Here is a 21,448-nt window from a genome sequence, read left to right as displayed (position 1 = left end):
TTTTTTCTTTTTTTATTCTTTTATTGGTTTTTTTTTTAATTCTCTATTTGCTTGGTTGATTGATTGGTTGATTGGCTGATTAGTTTTGCATTGCAGGAATCAAACCCAGGGTCTCAGGCATACTAGGAGAGCACTCTATCACTGAGCTATATCCTCAGTCCTCTCAGACTTTTCTGATGATGAGTAATTCATAGCATTAATTTAATAAAGAAACAAAATTAGAATTAGTAGATGTGGAGAGTAGATTATGAGAAGTCTATGAGAACTTGACATAAGCACAGTTGTACTCAATGATCTACAGGCTGAGTTTGGCACAGCCCCAAGCCACAGAAGAGAGTGAAGGCAAAATGCAGCACAGCTGCTTTTCCTAAGTTGTTAACCTTCAAAGAAGTAGGAAGGCAGGTTTCTCTTGTTACAATGTCATGCCCCTCCCCAGAACTGTTGCTTCACCTTCTTGTTTGCCACTGAATATAAAAGACTCCACAAGGTTTTTTGATGGGGAATTTTGATTAGCTGGCGGTGGCTTGCTTGTGAGGCTGCTGCAAGAATGAGCTGCTGCTGCTGCTGCTGCTGCAGCTGAGTTATTCTAGAGATTAGAGGGACAGTGCAAGTCTGAGCTAAAGAGAAAACACGGGACAGTGCAAGTCTAAGGACCAAGACTTTAAAGTGAGATTAAAGAGAACATGGGACAGTGCAAGTCTGAGGACCCAGACTATAAAAGGGAACATGGGACAGGGCAAGTCTAAGGGCAAAGACTCTTAAGAGAGATTATGCTAAAGAAAAGCTAAAGAAAACACGGGACAGAGCAAGTCTAAGGAAACAGACTTTAAAGAACAGAAAAGAAGACTTTAGAAGTAAGGTTTTAAATAGAGAAAAGTAAAGGAAGAGAATAATAGAGAAAAGAAATAACGAGGCTGCTGTGCGTCTCCATCTGAGTGCCCAGCACACCTGACCCCAACTTATGCATGTCTGTCTTCTATCGTTTGTCCTTTCTGCATCTCCAGTCACACCCAGTTAGATCAGGGAGGAACAGGAGCTCATGAGAAAGAACATAGGACCTATGTTCTTATTTAGTTATACACAGTGAAACAGCCCAGTCAATTCTCAGCAGCCTGGACCTATGTTCTTATTTAGTTATACACAGTGAAACAGCCCAGTCAATTCTCAGCAGCCTGGACCTATGTTCTTATTTAGTTATACACAGTGAAACAGCCCAGTCAATTCTCAGCAGCCTGGACCTATGTTCTTATTTAGTTATACACAGTGAAACAGCCCAGTCAATTCTCAGCAGCCTGGACTGGACCTCACCCATCTATCATCTGTTTCTGCTCATGCACAGTCTTGGGTGGCCCTCACACCTTGCTGAATTTTTTTCTTCCCCACCTTGACCCACGACTACCTCACACTGTAGGCCTTCAGGTTCAGGCAGTGAGCCTCACTGCAAATAATAAAAGGTACCACAAAAGCCTTTGGCGCTGAATGAACAAGTCAAGTTCTTCAGATGGGCCCTCCTGATTAACCTGTGCTCTGTGTAATAAAAATACCAGGTCCTCAAATTGTTGGAGTTCAACATTTTGTGGGTGGGGAGTAACTCTTTCTATACAGGACTGTCTTGTGCAATGTAAGATGTTTAAGAGTATGGCAGCGTCTACATACCAGTAACACCTTCTCAATTGTAACAATAAAAAATTCCTCCAAACATTGCCAAATGCACCCTAGGAATAAAAGTGCCTCCTACTGGGTAACACCGCTAAATTATAATCTCCATACGTGTACCATTACATGGACATGGAATCTAAAGTGGTCAGATCCCTGCAACTTACAGTCCCAGAAAAAACCTTAAAGGCTAAGCTTTGGATTGGGCAAACCCAGTGCTATATTTTGGATGTTGAATATCTACCAAGGGCACATGTGTTAAAGGCTGGGTCTCCAGCCTATGATGCTACTGGGAAGTGGTGGATCCTTTAGGAGGTAGGACCTCATGAAAGGGAGTTAGGTCACTGAAGATGTGCCCATGAAGGGAAACTAGGGGTCACATCTGTCTGTCTGTTTCTCTCTCTCTCTCTCTGTTTCCTGGCTGCCATGAGGTGAGCAGTTTTCTTCTCCATGTGCCTAAAGGCAACAGGGCCAATCAAGCATGGACTGAGTCTTCTGAAACTGAGAGCCAAAATAAAAACTTCCTCCTTATAAGTTGATTATCTCACAGTGAAGGAAAGGTGTCCTGGCTCTTTGTCTTACCAATTCTATGGCTTTAGGTAGGTCACAGTTTCTTTGAATTAGTCCATTCATCAGCAAAACGGGAACAATAAAACAGCACCTACCTTATAGGGAGGCCATAGCAGTCACATAAAATGAAACACAAAGATTGCCTGACACAGTGAGGGTTCAATTAATGATGGTGATTATTTATAGTCTTGGAAAATTCCTTTTAGTCAAGCCTAGAGGTTAGTCTTCTATTTCCGTGTCTTCTGATCCTCCCCCTCCTTCCTAGGCCCTTTCTACCCGTTAAATGCCTTTGGTCTTAACCTTTGGTCTTAAGGAATCCTTCCTGCTGGTTCAAAGGCAAGTTAAAGTGAAGGAAACACACACACACACACACACACACACACACACACACACACACACTCATACTCACACATGTACATACTAGCACACAGAGGAGCTTTCAGATTCAACTCTGCACAGACCAACTCTCCAGACAAAGGTTTCCATTGTTGTCTAAAAGCAAACTTTTCCACAGGGAGCCTCAAAACGGCCACAAGAATGAAGTCTCCAGATTCTTCTAGCTGTCATCCTCATTCTGCTCCTGGCCTTGGCATATCCCTTCTCTATTCTGGGCCTCAGTTTCTCAATCTGTAAATAGATTCTGTTGAGCTCTGAGTGCCTCCCACCAGGAGTTTCTAAGATTTTGCACTGTATAGAAATGCTACAGCATGGACAGCAGCTGGATCCACATTTTCAATAACCGTTTGACTTGGGAACAAAGATCATAGAGACAAATAATTCTCTTTTTTTCCCTACATTTCCCAGAGACCCATCAGAATATAGTAACAAGGGTATTTATTGCCACTGAAGTAGGAAATCCAAATAAATAATCTAATCCCACCACTGAGACCCCAGGCAAGTAAGTTCATACCTCCAGTCTTGTTTGTCTTATTTGTAACAGAGATAATAAGAGGGGCGGAAATGCTAAAAAAGAAAAAGAAAAGCTTGGCACTGGTGGCTCACACCTGTAATCCTATCAAGAGATAAGGAGGATCTCAGTTTGAAGCCACCACAGACAAATAGCTTTCGAGACCCTATCTCAAAAATACCCAACACAATAAAAGGGTTGGCAGAGTGGCTCAAGTGGTAGAGCACCTGCCTAGCACGAGTAAGGCCCTGGGTTCAAATCCCAGAACCACCAAAAGAAAATGATGACGAGATTAGGAAAGAAAAATCAGAAAAGAACATGGGAGAGAGCAGATATGCACATTACATTAAACATTCAAAATATATCCCTTCCTTCCTTACTCTACTGTAAATTTTGTGCTATAACTCCATGTCATTATCTCCTCTGGAAAGTCCTTTCTTCTATTCTTTCCCTTATACTATTCATTCTTCAAGTGTCAGGAAGCCTTCTCTGCATAGTCTTTCCAAGGTATAAGGCTTTAAATTTCCCAAAGATAGGCAATAGAAGAGGGTGGCAGTTTACCAGTTCCCAATCCCAAGAATTTCCTTTCTGTGAATTCGAGATTAACTCTTTCTCTGCTCCACCCCTAATGGAGCATTTACCTCAACATCAGAATAAACTTAGACTTTATATTTCCATTATATCAAAGAGTCTCAAAAGCACCCAGAAATAGGTAGAATGAGTCAGACAACCCCCTCTTCTCCCAATTCCTCCTACAACCTGGTCACACCAAGTGCCTCTGCCAGATTCCTGCCCACTCCATGAAGATAAAGAAAAATACTATGTGGTTTCTTTTCTCACCTTTTTGGGGTGACCCTACAAATCTCCAGCCAGAGCTTTCCCCTTACATGAACCCTAAAACTCTAACAACTCCACATTCTGACAAGAGCCTGAACCACAAAGGCAATGACTCTCACAGATGAAATGGAGCTCAGGAGAGGAAAGAATTTGCCCACCATCTCTCTACTGGTTCAAAAGCAGGGCTGGAGTTAGAACAGGGCTCTCTAGGCTCTTGGCACACCAAGCCTCTGCCTACATACTTTTTCCACACTAGGTGGATGCCTCCTATCTCAGGTACCTCCATTCTCTTAGGCTAGTCCCATACAGCCACCTCTGCCTCTTCCCTTTACCTAATTTCTCTCAACCTTCCATCAGCAAAACCAGAACTCTTTTATAATGAAAGACTCCAGAGGTCCTACCGTCCCAAGCCTACTGCCTGGTCTCCATCACCTCATACCTAGTAGATGGAGCTAAATTCCCCAGAAGCCCATCACCAGAATCCAATTCCTCTTCATTCACGATGACTTTTTCATGCCATCTCCTGCCCAAAAACCTGATGTAGCTCCTCTGTCTTCCTGGGTCAAACCTTTTTTGCCCAACACACCTGATGCCCAGGAATCAGCCACAATTCACCCACTGTAGCCAAGCTGGGTTCACCCTGCTCCCCTATGCTTGATGATCTCCCCCCGCCCCCCGCTTTCCTCTCTAGGCCTTTGCCTATATCATTCCTGTCCTTTGGATCCCTTATCTCCTTTCTCCTCTCCTATTGGTCCTTCAAGACTCATCTATGATCTCTCTACAAGGAAGCCTCTCGTGACTTCCTCGGTACAGTCACCACTGTACTGTCAAAGACCCAGTACTGGTGGCCTCCTAGTCTCATACTGTCACTGTATCGCCTCAGCTGTAGGAGCATGACCTCCTCACAAACCACAAAATAACCACCCACCAACATACTATGTTCCTTCTACATCCCACCTGGGCCTGGCACTCATCCCACAAATATTATCTCGTGTCTCTTAAGTGCCCAGGAGGTTCTTGTTCCTGCTCTTGAAACTCTCCTTAACTTTCAAAGCCACCTGCCCTATGAATTCCTTCACATGCCCTTCCACCCCCACCCCGACACACACACACACACACACACACACACAGAGCAGTCTTCATTTCTCTGCCTTAGGACCTCCTAGTTGTTCTCAGCCCATGTCCCCTCACGCCCTCTCTAGATCCAGGATTTCTGTTCCTTACTCAGGGGTGAGCTTCCCACAATACCTGGTACCAAGAGGATGCTCAGTGAATGGCCTTCACAGTAAACTGAAACAGAATCTGTCTGGTTCTCAGGTCAGTCTAGGCTCCCAGGTGGCCTCAAGCTCCCAACATCCAAATGACCTCTTACTGTTCTTCCAAGATTGGATTTGGGCCCAGTCTGAGTCAAATGACCTCTTATCATTCTTCCAAAATTAGGCTTTCCTCTTTAATTACACCTTATCTAACCACATTCAATGTGAATTCTAATTACATAATTACTTTTAGCCCTGGAACTTAGTAACAAAAAAAGAAAAGAAAGGCATATGCATGATTGCATAGGTAAGTAAACACACCAAATATACATATTTTTATATACCATATGCCATTTTCCTCTTCATCTACAATGCTGTATCCCACAAAATAAGGCCTGAAGAGGAGTCTAAATCACATTCAGATAAAAATTACTCTGGGTAAAAGTAGACCAATGAGAACTTTGCAGAGAAATCTAAAGATGGTCTTGGAAAAAGTCAAGAAGAGAAGGACCTGAGTGATCTTGGGCACATTAGATTTTTAAAGCACAATGAGACCTGATCCCTCCTAACTAGAACATATATTCTCTGTGCTGTGTCTTTTCTGAGTCACATTTGTACAATTCTCTTCCTTACTAGACCAGATTCATCCCACCCAGTTTCACCCATCTCTGACTTCCCAGTTCCTAAAGCTTCCCAATCACAGTACTGGACACCTAGCAGGCCTTCCTCCTGTCTTATACTCCAGCCTTATTAAAGTAGTTGCCCTTCTCCCAATACACAAAGACTTCCATGCCACCCTGCCTTTGCAAGTGCTGGTCCCTCTCTCCTCCATCAAGAATGCCCGCTTCTGGCCCAGTTCCAGCCCCTTCCTGTGTGCCCCCACACCACCCTTGCCCAATTCAGTGCTCATTAGACTTAGGCATAAAAACCTTTTCATTTGCCACCTCTCCCTCAGAGCAAACTTCTTAATCATACCTTGTATTGGTGAAAAAGCTTTGCACATATTTACTTATGCATTAATTATAAAAGGTGTACTACTGTGAATAGGAAAGTCATGTCTTTCTTTTAAATAAACACAACTTTGACTGCTGTTTTCTTCCTGTACCTCAATGGACAGTTCTGCAAGGACAGCAGAGGTTTTCATTCCCTCTAAATTCCTAGAATCTGGTATAGAACGCAAAACTTAAAAATGATTAAATGAATTAATTTACTCAACAGATAGTGGAGTGCCTGCTGTGAGCCAGGCACACCTGATGATGAAAAACAGCCCTGGCCACTCTCATGGTGGATCCTACAGACTGCTGGGGTGGGCAGTAAGATGAGCATAACAAAACAGCTGAGACAAGTGCCGTGAAGAATGTTCTGCCAAGAGCTACCAAGCCCTGAGAGCCCTCACACAGAAGGGTTTAACTTGGTCTGGTGGGTCAGAGAAGGTTTACTCAGGTACATGATGCTTGAGGTGAGATCTGAGAATAAACAGAGTTAAAGTGAAAGGAGGAAAGACCACCCCAGGCTAAGGAACCCATACAGGCAAAGGTCATAAGGCTATACGGAGAATGGTAAGCACCAGAGACTCAGAGGTCAATGAAACAAAATGAATGAACAAACAAACCCAAAAAGGATGGCCAGCTCTCCTTTTTCCCTGTAGTCCCTTCCACTTGTCAAAACAGACCATACCCAACTACCAGTCTCTGAAGAGTGGCTCAGCCCTGCTACCACCCAGCCTCTGAGCCAAGCACAGCAGATAAGTTCTGGGGCTGTGGCCAACCCTCCCAAACTAGACCCTACCCATCCCTTCTGAGGAGCCCAAGATCCCCAAGAAGATTCCTGAAGAATCTACAAGTTGCCATGGGCACCACTAATTGAAAGCTCCTGGACAATTTAATTTTTTTAACAGAGTTAAATATTTTACATCTTCCAACAGCATTCTCTCTTCCTGGCCTATCACAAAAGGAATACCATATACTCGTGAAATTAAGGACCCACTCAAAATAAATGCCAATCTGCAAAACAACCCACAAAGGTCTGCACCCTGCCATGAAGGGCATCTAAGGAATTTCCTGGCTGCCTGGATACATATTCCTTGAGGGAGCCACCTGGGGAAGCCAGAACCACAGGCTCAAAAACCCCTTCCCCACTGGAGCTGAGCAAGGGAAAATTATCCACAATGATGCTTTGCTTCAGGTGTGTATTTAAATAGCCCAGGATTTTAATAATTAAAGATAAAACCAAGAATACGGACTATAAGGCAGGCTGGTGGCTGGGGGAGGCCTCCTGCAACAGCTGTCTTGACAAGGCGCAGTATCTTCTATCAGTGCACAGGCATGACTAATATTTCCCAGTTCCCAGGGGGCCTCGCCCCCTCGCACCTGCCAGTGCTGGCTCACTCACGTACCATGTCCCAAGAAGCAAACACAAAACAGTCCTTAAAGGCCTAAAACTACCTTGGCCCAGGTTTGTGGGCCTGGCAACCTGAACTACTGAAGCCATAGGCTCTCCCTGGTTCCTTCCAGGCACTCTAATTTCTGTCACTGTTGGGATTTTGCTTTCTCCAGAACCTCTATTTACTTTGTTCTGCTTAAAAGCAGTTCCTACTCTGGCCTTGGCCTCTCTACCCAAATCTCTACCAGTCAGGCCACTGGAGCAGTGACTCAGATCTCCCAGTTCAGTTCTGGTCTTTCTTACCTCATCCCTTGCTTTAAGATCTTGCCAGTCCCCTGTCACAGCCTGCTGTGTGCATTGTCTACAAAGTAAAACCAAGCACAGGAGAGACCACAGTGCCTACACTGCAGCAGTCTTGGAAAGACTCCCTAATATCAGTGCACCAGGAAAATGTCCCCATTTCCCATGTCTATTCATAAAAACATCTATAACCCCTAAATGACATTCTGTGCTCTCAGAAGACAGGCCTCCAACAATGGCTCTGCATGACTAAAGACAAACTCTAAGTGAAGGAAAATGACTTGCCAATGAATCATCTATTTACACATCAGACATGGAAACCACTCACGTGCACAGCCACCAGGTTACACACAAACTCTAGGCAATAAGAGAAACTATTTGGATTTCACAAGGCATTTCCTAGTGACCTTTCATACCAGGAAACTAAGCTCAAAGATCAGCCTACAGGCTGATGTCAATTTTCGATGCATAAAGCATTATATAAATGAATAATGAGCTTTCACATTGGCCTGAAGGCAGAAGGGTAATTCTGGGATCTACCAAGCACCCATTCCTGTTACTGCTGCTCCATGTAAGCCAGAACACCCTCCTGATGAAGGAAAGTCAAGGACCCAATAGGAATGGATTGGCAGAGCAGTTACAAGTTAAGCTTTAAGTGCTCAATACTCCTGATCACTGGCACTCAGGCAGAACCTGTATTCCTGTGCCACACTGAGAATCCACATTGCCAGAAACAAGTCTACTCACAGGACTGAACTGGGTCAGCCATTTCTAGGCACCCTCAGATACATAATTGGCCTCTGCTACATCTCTGTCCTTTGTGTCCCATTTGGGTAAGGCAGGATGGCATATTCATTATACACACCTAGACTAACCTCACTGACTATACATTCCCACTCACACCTTGTCACAATAAATTGAGCCTTCCTACTCCATCGCCATAAATGCATTGCTGACTGCCTATTGGGAAAGATGAGAGTCCAACTCTCTCCGTGTTAATGAGGAAACAAATTTCAGGGGGGCAGAGCCCTTGTCTAACTCCCTTACCAACATCTGCTTATTGAATGAAATGAGATTTATGGTTACTGCTAAAGCACTTTTTAAAAAGATTTTTGTGACAGGGTCTTGTCATGTAGCAGAGGCTAGCCTGAAATTGACAATTCTCCTGTCTGTACCTTCCAGTGCTGTAATGATAGTGTGTACCACAATGCCTGACTCTAAAGCACTTCTTTTTTGTTTGTTTGGTTTTTTTTGGGGGGGAGGAGTTGGCAGTACTGGGGTTTGAACTCAGGGCCTTGGGCTTGCAAAGCAAGCGCTCTACCATTGAGCCACATACACACACACACACACAGAGCCCTTTTTGTTCTATTTTTTGAACAGGGTCCCATGTTTATGAACTAGCTGGCTCTGATCATGATGCTACTGTTTATGCTTTCCGCATGGCTGGGATGGCAAGCATGCACTACCATGCCCAGCTTTTATTGGTTGAGAGGGGGTTCTCACAAACTTTACCTTGGCTGGCTCAAACCATGATCCTCCTGCTCTCCACCTCCCAAATAGCTAGGATTACAGAAATTCTAAAGCATTCTTAAGCTAAAGTTCCACATACAAGCAGAATTCTACCTACCAAAGGGGCACCCTCCCATCCCTGAGGCTAACATCAGAGCTCCCTTTCTCCTCATCCAGCATACTTAGAATGCTATGCTACTTTAGATGGGCCTGCTGGCAAGATGGAGCAATGGTAGGAATGGAATCACCAAGGATAGAAACCTCAAAGGAAGACTAGGCCCCACCTACTAAATGACTCAGCTTCTGTCCTTTCTCTCTTCTGCGCCCTTTTGGGGAATCCCTCTGCTCCAGGGGAGTGATAGTAAAAGTCAAAGGAGATACAGTAAGGAGAGAAGGAATATTTGGGGACAAGATAAAGGTCCAGCCTAGGAAAAGGTAAACCAGGAGGAAAGAGATGGCAAAAGGATCCTTGTTCAGAGTTCCGGTGACCACTATGGGGACTCAGAGGATTTGTAGACATGCTGGCATTTTTACATCAGTTCATATGACTAAAGTAGCCAGTAGCTAAAAGCATTCAGTTCTGCCCCTCTTCAGGTGACCTGCCAGCTCTACAAACACAGCCAATATTCTTTTTCTAATCTTTAGTCTGCTTTCTGAAAATGCCTCCTTGGCTCTATCAGTAACTTCTATGACCATTTCATTCTCAATAGTAGTGAAGGGCAGCATTTCCTGAGTGACTACTATGTATCAGGCACAACTCTCAGACTTGCATCTTCCTCACTGTCCTGTGAGTTCATTACTATTCTCTTTTCCACTTTATAGGTGAGGTAACAGAGGCACAGAGCAGTGACTTGCTCTAGGACTCAAGTAGGATCTAGGAAGTAGCAGAACCAGGATTTGAACCATGCAGTCTGAGAGCAGAAACCACACTCCTGGTCACTGTATGTCCCCATCTCACTTCAGGAAGAGCCACATTCAATGAGAAGAAATCTATATCCAGCTCAGTCCAGCCAACCACATAACCCTAAGCAAATGGCTCTTCTGTGCTTCAGCTGCCTCCACTATGAAGCAAAGGTAGTCACAGATGTGTGGTACAGAAACCCAGAGTCTTAGTTCTGTAGTCCAGCCTGCCTGAAAGAACTGCCCAAAATGAGGGACGCATTCCACATGTATGCTGTCTACAGGACAGGCAACAGGCACACGCAGCCAGAAAGCACTTGAAATATGATGCTTATGTTTGAGAAACTGAATTTTTAATGGTATTCAATTTAAATAACCATGTGCAGCTAGTGGCTACCATCCTGGACAGGTTGGCTCTAGTCTAGAGGAGGGCAGGTGCCATTTTTCTTTATTTACCATTACATTCCCAGAGCCCAGTATAGACCCTGGTTTATAGCTGGTGCTCAATAACTATTTGTTGAGCAAATCAAAAGCATAGCACTTTTAGATGCTCCAACAGTGCTTCTTCTCCCATACAGGTATTGATTCTCCAGCTTCTCTGGCTGGTGGGTGGTGAGCGTTGGCCTGACAAGGAGCTCCAGACCTCCCTATGCAGCCTTCTGGGGAAACACTCTCACTATGGAAGGTCTTCCACTGACCCTAAATCCATTGCTGTAACTTCCATTTAGTAGTCCCAACACATAAGATCACAGGTTTAGGAAAACCAAAATAAGTTATGAAAAAGCACTGAAGTGTTTTTAAACCCTTTTAAGGCAGGGTTATATCTGTAATACATTTTAATAGTTAAGAGGAATCCAATCTTATTGGGTCATTATGTGAGGTCTATGCAATAAGTACAGGACTATGATCTGTCATATGTGGGGAAAAACAATTTTCTAGTGTCAGAGTTGTAGTCCCGAATTATTATCTCCTTTGACCTTAATAGCAACACATCTGAACTTTCTAACTCTATGAGTGGGCCAGGAAGTGTGCAGCCGGATTCCCAACATTTAGGTCTTGTTCTCTGAGCAAGCTCTGGGGATTCTGGCATAGCAACTAACATTTTCATATTTACTTGATGTATTCAGTGGAAAAATCCAACACTTACTATATACATCTATGTGCCAAGGACTGTGGTAGACCTTGGAGATACAAAAATGACTACAAAATAGTCCTAACAGTAAGTCTGCAGTCTACAAAGAGTAAGAAATAAAACATGCAGAGGAGTTACTCTACTCAAGTCACTGAACTAGCTAGGCGCAGTGGCTCACGTCTGTAATCCTAGCTACTCAGAAGACAGAGATCAGGAGGATAGTGGTTTGAAGCCAGCCTGCAAGACTCTATCTCAAAAAAACCCATCACAAAAATGGGCTGGTAAAATGGATCAAGGTGCAGGCCAAGTTCAAGCCCCAGTACTAAAAAAAAAGCACTGAACTAAACTCAGGAGAAAGACATAAACTAAACCCAATTGAATCAGTATGACACATACTATAACAGACATAAGCACAAAACACTGCCACTGGCTGCCTTAAGCAATGATTTCTAGAAGATCCTAACACTGTGCTTTGCACACAGCAGGTCCTCAGTGCACAGAACTGAATCAAACCTTGACCAGCACCTCATTTTAAGGCTGAGGAAATCGAGACCCAGACAGCTTAAAGAACTTATGAAGGTGAGCCACACAGTTAGTGACAGGGCAGGATGTGGCACCTGAGCTTAGCCACTCCTGAGCCCTATAGTCCGTAATGCTGCCTCTCAATGCTTCTGAAACCTCCTACACCTCAGGAGCAGAACAGCAGGGTCTGCTGCCTGTGATCATGTCTACCTCAGAACAAACAATGGACTGAGTTTGTTTTAAGAGTGTATGTTTGGGACTGTCTTGAAATCTGATGACTATCATCTTAAAACATGTATTCAATTATTTAGCAAATGCTCAGAGCTGGGGTTACAGCTGGGGTACATGCCTAGGATGGCCAAGGCCCTGGATTCAATTCTCAGCACCACAAAAAAAAAAAAAAAAAGCATCTCTTGGTAATATACCCTATATCAGGTGTCAGGCATAAGTTTAAGGGCTTAAAGAAAAAAAATAAACATCTGAACACGTAAGAGAGCTGAACACAGTGTTTATTTCTTATCTCTCCCAGAAATCCACTAAAAGAACACAAGAGAAATTTGTTTCTTAATGAAAAGGACACAGCAATCCCCGAGACATGTCAACAGAACTCTGGGAGACAGAGAGCTGACCATCATGCAGAGCTAACCCTTAAGTTCCTGCCTTGCCTGCTCTTCAATGTGCAAGCTGGAGAAGGAAACACTAAACAAGTGATCAACCCATGCCATAGAACCTGGAGAGGGATCAGGAACTGCAGGCATCAAGGACTCTAAGAGGAGAAGCAGGATGGGGCTAAAAAGAGGAAAGCTTGCTTCTGAATGTTAGTCCATGAACAATTAGGCCTAAGTTTCCTCTTTCAATTTGCTCATCCTGACATCCCTCCCTCAACCGCAGAAAGTGAGGTCTACTGTCAGACAACTTAACACCACATCCTTGGGATTCAGACACAGCTGAGGAAGGCAAGGAGAAAGGGAGGCAACAGAGGAATTGAGTGAAAATCTGCAGAGGAAGCCCCCCTTTCCCTTCAGGTTGTTACATACCCTACACATCTCCAGGCAAAATCACCTCCAGAAAAAACCCTCTCTAGGAAAGCCCCAGAGAAAAGAGCTATAGATGTCTATGTTTCTCCAGTGTTAAAATGTGGTGGTGAGGGGGGGCCCTCTCTGCTGGATGACCTTACAATGAAATTAACAATCCCCTTTCATGTCCCACAGATGTCCAATTTGCATTTTAGTGTCCTTAAAATATAAATGGTCAGTCAAGGATCAGTCAGCACGGAAGGATAGCTCTAACGGGAAATACAGTAAGCAAAACAAAATAGAAAAAAGGGACTTTGTGGAAACAAAGACAATGCAGGGAACAACAAGAAAACCACCCCCAAAAAAGGCACAGAGGTCAACAGGCAAGAATAGAGGACAGGGATGGAGGCCTCTAGGAGGGACTAACCCAAGGGAAGGGAAAGGTAACAAAATAAAAACAAACACATGTTATAAAACAGATGTTTTAAAGTGCTATTAGAGACTATGGGGATTAGTAATAAGTATGTGAAAACTAATTTTAAAAATAAGGCCATTATTAACTCAAAATATATGAAATATCATTATAGTATACTATATGGCTCAGCCATAAGCAGCCATAAGCACTGTTTATGCAGTCAATATAAATATCAATGTAACCAAAAACTATGATGTAGCCACACTGAAAGAGTGGAGAGGAAGGGAAGTATGGGGTAAGGGGCAGGTAACTTGCAAATATGATATTAATATCAGGAGAAACAGTTTAAAGAGTGGGAAGTGATTGTGGGAGACAGAATAATGCCCCTCAAACCCCAAAATAAGGCACATGCTTAATTATGTGGCAAAGGGGATTAAGGTTACAGATGGAATTAAGGTTGCTAATCAATTGATCTTAAAATACAGAGACTACCCTAGATTATCCATGTGGCCCAATGCAATGAACAACGGTCCTTCAAAGTAGATGAGAGAGGAAGAAAGGAGCCAGATAAAGATGCAACTATGGAAGAAGGTCAGAGTGATGCAGTGAGAGGACTCAACCAGCAACTGCTGGCTTTGAAGTTGGAGGAAGAGAGACCTGAGCTGAGGATGCAGGAAGCCTCTAAAAGATGGTATCCATCATCGATCTACCATTTGATCCAGCAATACCACTCTTGGGGATATACCCAAAAGACTGTTACTCCAGAGGCACCTGCACATCCATGTTTATTGCGGCACTATGCACAATAGCCAAGTTATGGAAACAGCCAAGATGCCCCAGCACTGACGAATGGATTAAGAAAATGTGGTATCTATACACAATGGAATTTTATGCAGCCATGAAGAAGAACAAAATGTTATCATTCGCTGGTAAATGGATGGAATTGGAGAACATCATTCTGAGTGAGGTTAGCCTGGCTCAAAAAACCAAAAATCGTATGTTCTCCCTCATATGTGGACATTAGATCAAGGGCAAACACAACAAGGGGATTGGACTATGAGCACATGATAAAAGCGAGAGCACACAAGGGAGGGGTGAGGATAGGTAAGACACCTAAAAAACTAGCTAGCATTTGTTGCCCTTAATGCAGAGAAACTAAAGCAGATACCTTAAAGCAACTGAGGCCAATAGGAAAAGGGGACCAGGAACTAGAGAAAAGGTTAGATCAAAAAGAATTAACCTAGAAGGTAACACCCACGCATAGGAAATCAATGTGAGTCAATGCCCTGTATAGCTATCCTTATCTCAACCAGGAAAACCCCTTGTTCCTTCCTATTATTGCTTATACTCTCTCTACAACAAAATTAGAGATAAGGGCAAAATAGTTTCTGCTGGGTATTGAGGGGGGGGAGCAGGAGGGGGTGGAGTGGGTGGTAAGGGAGGGGGTGGGGGCAGGGGGGAGAAATGAACCAAGCCTTGTATGCACATATGAATAATAAAAGAAAAATGAAAAAAAAAAAAAAAGATGGTATCCATGAGCAAACCAGCTCTTCTCAGAAGCAAACACAACCCTAATGACACCTTGATTTTTTCACCCAATAAGACCCTTTTCAGACTCCTAAACTGTAACATAAGTCTGGACTACTTTAAGCCCCTGAGTTTGTAGCACTTTGTACCTTCAACAATAGAAAATTGTATATAGTGACTGACTCTGGGGAATAGGGTGACAGGATGAGGAGAAGTGACATTGCTTTCTTTGTAAGACTTTATATTTTTCTCATAGGTTATTGAACTTTTAAAATTATATATACATAGATATATATTCCATTATCATATATATAGTTTTATATATATAGTTGTATATATATATATATATATGTTACAAATTAAAGTTTAATTTAAAAGTAGATGAAACACAGATTATTCTTCCTTAGGATCTCACAATATGGGGGAGGAAACAGACAGGGGAACCAGCTAGAACAATAGAAGTGGCTGAGACAAGGCTCAAGTGGTAGAGCACATGCCTAACAAGTGTGAAGTCCTGAGTTCAAAAAAAAAGTAACAAAAAGGTGAACAGGAAGAAAAGAACCAATGAACCTCTTTCAGATGTGATGGGGCAGAAAAAAAGCAGGAGGCAGCCAGGAAGGCAGGTGGGGAGTCCTCTGGTAAGGGAACAAGTCTTAGTGGGCAAAGCCTACCCCACTCCTGGCTTCTCCAGCTGGGGTGGAGTTGGGGAGGGCCCAAGATAATCACAACATTTTCCTGGACCACCAATTGTGTTCAACAGTAATACAATTTAAATACTATTACATTAAAACCAGTGCAGACATATTTCAGAGTTGAATTATAAACACCGGAGACTTCAGGATACCTTCTTTTTTTTGTAATACTGGAGATTGAACTCAGGGCCTCACTTACCATTTGAGCCATGTTCCCAGTCCTTTTGCTTTATAGTTTGTTTTTCAGATACTATCTCCTTCTTTTGCCTGGCCAGGCCTCAGACTGTAATCCTCCTACCTTTATCTCCTGAGTAAAGACATGTACCATCATACCTGGCCTCAAGATACCTTTTTGCTTATGAGGCCCACTTTTGATACTGACAACTAAGTGTCAAGAGTCAATCTTCTCTGTAATTAATCAGGGACAGAAGAAAATTATGAAGCTATACAGCATACCTCCATCAGAATATCTGGAATTTCACAAAAGCAACTGTGGTGGCTACCCACCCCCTCCCAAGGTTACCCCTCCCAAGGATACCTCTCGGGTCCTACCCAACACTAATCAAAGGGGTCTAGGTCCTGCTACAGCAAACTGAGTTAGCATAGCCTGAGCAAAAAGAGAAAAAGCATCATGCTAAATTCTTCCTGATATACTCAGGTTACAGCCTGCCAGCCTTACCCCTCAGAACATACAGGAATGACTGACAGAAGCCCCACCTCCACCATCAGCACCCAAACTCCTTACAGTACAGGCTTGGCTAGAAAATACATTAAAGACATTCTTTACATGGAGGGAAGTCAAGAAGCAGGATGCATCTCTTGGGATAGGGTGTCCCTTGTGTTCACAATATGTAAGGGTAGAAACCTTTTCTATTGTTCTAGCTATTTTTGTTTTTAAAACAATAACCACATGACAGAGACCTAGGATTTTTTTTTTTCTATAAAGAGCCACTACTGACCACAGAAGAAGCAGCAGGGGAAATTCAATGGAAGGCCACACAGAAACAAAAAAGCAATTTAATTGGGTTTGGTTTTTGTTTTGTGTGTAAAACACATACACATTCAAAAAAGACTACATTCAACTGGTTTTAAATTAAGAACAGAGAACATGAAATTTTAATGACATAATATATTAAAACACACTACGAAGCCATTTTATTGACAGTAAAAGAAGGATGAGAGAGGAGAGCAAGGAGAAAGATACAACAGGAGGACAGAAAAAGAACCAGATGGAGAACAGAGATGCAGAAAAGAAAGATGGGAAGGGTTGGGGGAGTGGCTTAAATAGTAAAGCACTTGCCTAGCAAGCGCAAGGCCCTGCGTTCAAACCCAAGTACCACCCAAAAAAGAAAAAAGAAAAATGGGAGACAGCAAGATACAGGGTCACATGACATGCCTAACCATACATAGAAAGAGGGAGCAACTAAAGGAACCACAGACATACATCCTACGGGTCTGAAGAGCTGGCCAAACAAAATTACACTGTTCATGGCCAGCTGTCAGCTTGGGCCATAGACTTCAACATATTACGCCCTTTTATCTTTGTCTTTGAATGGCTGATACACTGGTTGATCACTGATCACAGCTCTTTAATTGCTCCCTGAAAGATTCTGAAGCTTAGCTCAGGTCACAGGCCAGCAGCTCCCCCAAATGAGCTTCAGTTCAATAACTCAGTCATCTCTAAGTCTCCCTTCTGAAAAGGGAGTACATAAAATGCTCTCTCATAAAGTATAAAATGAAAAGTCAGAAGAGAAAATGCTGCTTGCATTAAAAATGAGTTCTATGGAAAACCTTTTTTTTAAGTTTTGCATTAAAAACAAAACAAAACAAAAAAAAACCTGGACTTCAGCAGAACTGGGCCCTACTCAGCATTCACCAGCATCACTACCAGCACACCTGACTCCCAACATGTTCGTTCTGCATGCCCCAGTGGAGCTAAAGGCCTCACTTGGTCCTGAACTAAGCAGACTCCATGACACTCTGCAATCAGAGGGTCAACAGGACACACCCCCAAAGGGACTGCAAGTTAGGATCAGCCCAGAGAACTCTCAGTCTACCATACCTCCTACACATACACTACAACACACACACACACACACACACACACACACACACACACACACACACACGTCTAAGCCCAACTGCCCTGCTCCTTACTTCACTCCAAGAGCATGGAGATGCTCTGCTCTTTCAAGGCTGATAGTCTCCCCTTTCAAGTTCCATGCCTTTCTCCTCACAGCCTGGCTTCAGCTTTTTTCCCTTCCCCACTGGACTTGTCACCAACCTCCTACTTTCTCTCGTCTCTAAAAGCTAAAGCTATGGAGTCTCCAGCCTCCCTCGTTTTCTGTACCCTACCTCCCTCTTACTTTTCTCCTCCCCCTCTTAGACTATTCTCTCTGAGAAGAGGGTTTAGCAAAAATATCTAGAACACTAGACCCAGAATCTATTCCCTTGGATTGCTACCTCAGTGCTATATGTTACTCATTGTATGACCTCAGACATGACCAAACCTCTCAAAGCCTCAAATTCCTCAGTGAGGGGAGCTATAACCATCAATCACAGAGGTCTCCCTTGTTCTCAATACCTAAACAGTTACCTATCATAAATAAAACAGTGAGTTACACATATACAGGGAGGGTAAATTATAGAAACTCTTTCCTCAGCAATCTATCATTCCACCCTCGTCTCCCCCAGACAACCACTGGCTCTAAGGGCTGTGTCTCTCAGTGTCATTCTACCTCTGAATTATTTACATACAGTAAAACCACACAAAGCGCACTAATCAAAGAAAAAGTAGATCTGAATTCAGCAGCAGCCCAAGTCCTAGAATGCTTCTTCCACACCATTGCTCAATACTGCGAATTTAACACGGTTAGCAAATAGAAAAGAATCTAAAAATGCCATCACAAACTGTACTGTACTAAGAAGAGGAGTGCTATCAGGAACCCTAAAAAATTGTCTGCTCTAAGGCCTTCCACTATACCAACAAAGACTTGCTCTGTGGACACAGTCCACAGTGAAGAAGCCACTAGCCTAAAGCCCAAAGAAAACTGGTGGCCAGGACCAATGCCAGCTGAACTGCCTCTGGTCCAGAGCTCTTCCACCAAAGCTTTTTGGGATCATCCATTCCTTTTTCACACAGACAAGTTAATGAAATCCTAAATTACCAGCAAATGCCCTCTATCACAAATCAGCTTCCACATCCAGGGAAGGGTCCACAGCTAAGTCGGGATGACCAGGTGATTACACGTGCTGCCCAATAAAAGCTTTATTTCCTGGGCCCTACCCTCCCATTCTCTGCAAAGAAAACCCACACTCTGCTACCTGTATTGAACTCAAATTTGGAGAAGGGGAAAAAAAGAGATCCGAACAGTTCTTTGTTCGGCTTAGGAAGAAGCATTTTCTCATCCTTTCCCATAACTTCAATACCCCCACACACCAATTCCCAATCTCTTCAAAAAGTTTATAGGAATTCTCCAACTACAGCAAATGAAAGCAGGTAAAAGAAGGGAAGGGGACAATGCCCTTCCATCTCCACCCCACAGGATAGAAAGCACTTCATTTCAGCTGTTAATTCTCTGCAGGGAAGACACCAGAGACAGTTGTCACAGGTCCTTCAGTTGAGAAATCTGCTCTCTGCAATCTCTGGAGAACTAACCCTTTCCTATCCATCTACTTTAAAAGTGCCCAGGGCAGAGGTGCCAACAGACCAGCCCCTCCCTCTTTTCCCCTCAGGCTAAGAAGGAGACCCTCAGGGCTTGGCTAGATGGAGCTATTTAAGGCAGCATCAGGAGGGTGGGGCAGAATATTGCTGGCATCCTCCTCCTCCTCTACCCCTCCCCCCTCCCAGCCAACACACACACACACACACACACACACACACACACACACTCACTCTATGGACAGCTATCTTCCTAATCTAAATTTCTAAAGGCTGAAGCTATGGAGTCTCTGAATTGCCACCATGTGTTTTCTGTCACCGACAGTGCCATTCCCCTCTGCTGCCCACCTCACTTTTAATCCACCCTCCCACATTCAATCACCACCAAGCCACTTTTCCAACCAAAAACACAGAACTGAATCTAAACAGAGCAGCTCAAAAAACAAGAAGAGTGGAGACAGACAGGCCATCCCTAGACTTCACCAATAAGAAAAATTGTGGCCGAGATTGGGGGGCGGGGGGGGGGGGAGATGGAATCAGAGGCCCGACATGCCAGATAGGTTCCATGATGTCTCTAAATGAACCTCCCTCCTACCGACAGTGAAATCAATTCGAGCAATTTCAGTAGGTCGGCCCTGTGACAACAGGAGCATCCCAGCATTCAGTGTTTAAAATAAAAATCCAAAGGCTCAGCCAGAACATGCTGGGAAAACTGGGGATCTGAATAAAACGAGCCAGGCTCAGTGGGATCCCCTTCTGCTTTTATGTAGCAATGTAATAGCGTAATAAATTCTGTCTGCCCCAAGAAAGCATGCACTGGTGAATTTCAAAGCTATCTTACGACAGCCGAGGCTCGGGGATACAGAATTCGACAGCACATTCTCCCATGGAAGGAACATAATGACTTAAAAAAGCCTCTCTTCCCCCTGTGTCTCGAATGCCGCTACCGCTTATCAAGGAGAAAGCAGCGAGGTAGGTGGAAGCACGGGGGCCCGGGGAATTCGCAGGAAGGAGTAGCTTCGGTCCCCGTGGGTTCGGTGATGCTGTCAGCCGCTGGGGAAGAAGAGGCGGCTGGGCCGGGATGCGGCTGGCGCGGTGTCCCCGAACACACACGGCGGGTCCCGCGGCTCCGCGACAGACCGGTCGTCCTTGCGCCTCCCGCCGCCCTGCGCTCGCTCGGGGATGCTGGCTGGCGAAGGAGCACACCTGAGATGCCGCATCCCCAGCGCTCGCTCCCTCCTCCTCCCTCCGGCTGCTCAGACCCCTCGGTAGTTTCACTTCACAGCACGAATCCACCGGGGTTTGCACATCCCCTCCGCCCACCCATCGTGCAGCCAGCCCGCAGCCGGCCGGCGACATTCTCTCCTGGCAGAGGCCATGATCGCACTTACCCCCATCCACCAAATTAAAAAAGAAAGCTGGAATCCCCCAGGTTCCCCCCCACCCTCCTCCCGCTTCCTAGGGAACTTCCCTTGAAGGACCAGGGATCCCCCCAGCAGACAGGAGAGGCGGTGAGGTCGCGGGGTACCACGGCTGTCCCCGTAGCCACTGGGGGGATGCTCTGGGGGAGGGGGGTCCCCCAAATCCCTCCAACAGCTGGCCCTTTAAAAGCACCTCCTTGGAGCGCGGAACAAAGGCGCCGCCCGCCCGCGGGGGCCGGGCCGGTGCACACCCCCAGCGCCGCCGCCTCCGAGCGCGGCCCGGAGGCAAGGCGGGCGGCTCGGGTTTACCTTGCGGGTCCCCGGGAGGGCGGGCTCCGTGCGTCCTGCCCCACTCGCACTACACGCTGCAGTTGGCACCGCTCTGTTTTTCTGGGACTAGGCGCTGACTTCACCGACACTCCGCGGCCGGCCAATGGGCTGCGGCGACCGGCCCGTCATTAGCATGCCTCTGGAACCGTCCACTCTGGCAGCGCCCAAGGGGCGGGGTCTGGCGGGCCGTGACAGGAAGGGGCGTGTGCGCCAATGGGAGGCGAGGGAGCGCCCGCCACCCCGCCCGCCGCATTGTGAGCCAGGCGCGGGCCCGCGAATCTCCGCTGATAACGCGCGCGTTCGCACCAAGTAATCCTTTCTGATTAGGGCAGGCAGCTGGCCTAGTCAGCCTCCGGTCCTTCTGGTCCTTCTGAGCTGTCGCCCACAGGGGGTTTGGAAGGAACCTTAGCATAAA

At 44.9% G+C, this 21,448-nt stretch overlaps 1 protein-coding gene across 50 annotated transcripts in view; it reads right to left on the bottom strand.

Moving 5' to 3' along the window:
* Positions 1-21,170, bottom strand: part of Sorbs1 (sorbin and SH3 domain containing 1) — a 234,557-nt gene extending 213,387 nt beyond the window's left edge. For 30 of the 50 annotated variants that reach the window (XM_074078642.1, XM_074078660.1, XM_074078661.1 and 27 more), the window contains exon 1: positions 21,013-21,170. The gene's annotated coding sequence lies outside the window, so the exon portion shown is untranslated. The remainder of the gene's footprint in view (positions 1-21,012) is intronic. The other 20 variants (XM_074078669.1, XM_074078689.1, XM_074078674.1 and 17 more) reach the window with 1 other exon arrangement.
* Between the last annotated feature and the right edge of the window lie 278 nt (positions 21,171-21,448).

Source organism: Castor canadensis, chromosome 7 (genome assembly GCF_047511655.1).
Source record: "Castor canadensis chromosome 7, mCasCan1.hap1v2, whole genome shotgun sequence".
Taxonomy (NCBI): domain Eukaryota; kingdom Metazoa; phylum Chordata; class Mammalia; order Rodentia; family Castoridae; genus Castor; species Castor canadensis.
This window is presented reverse-complemented; position numbering and strand designations above follow the sequence as displayed.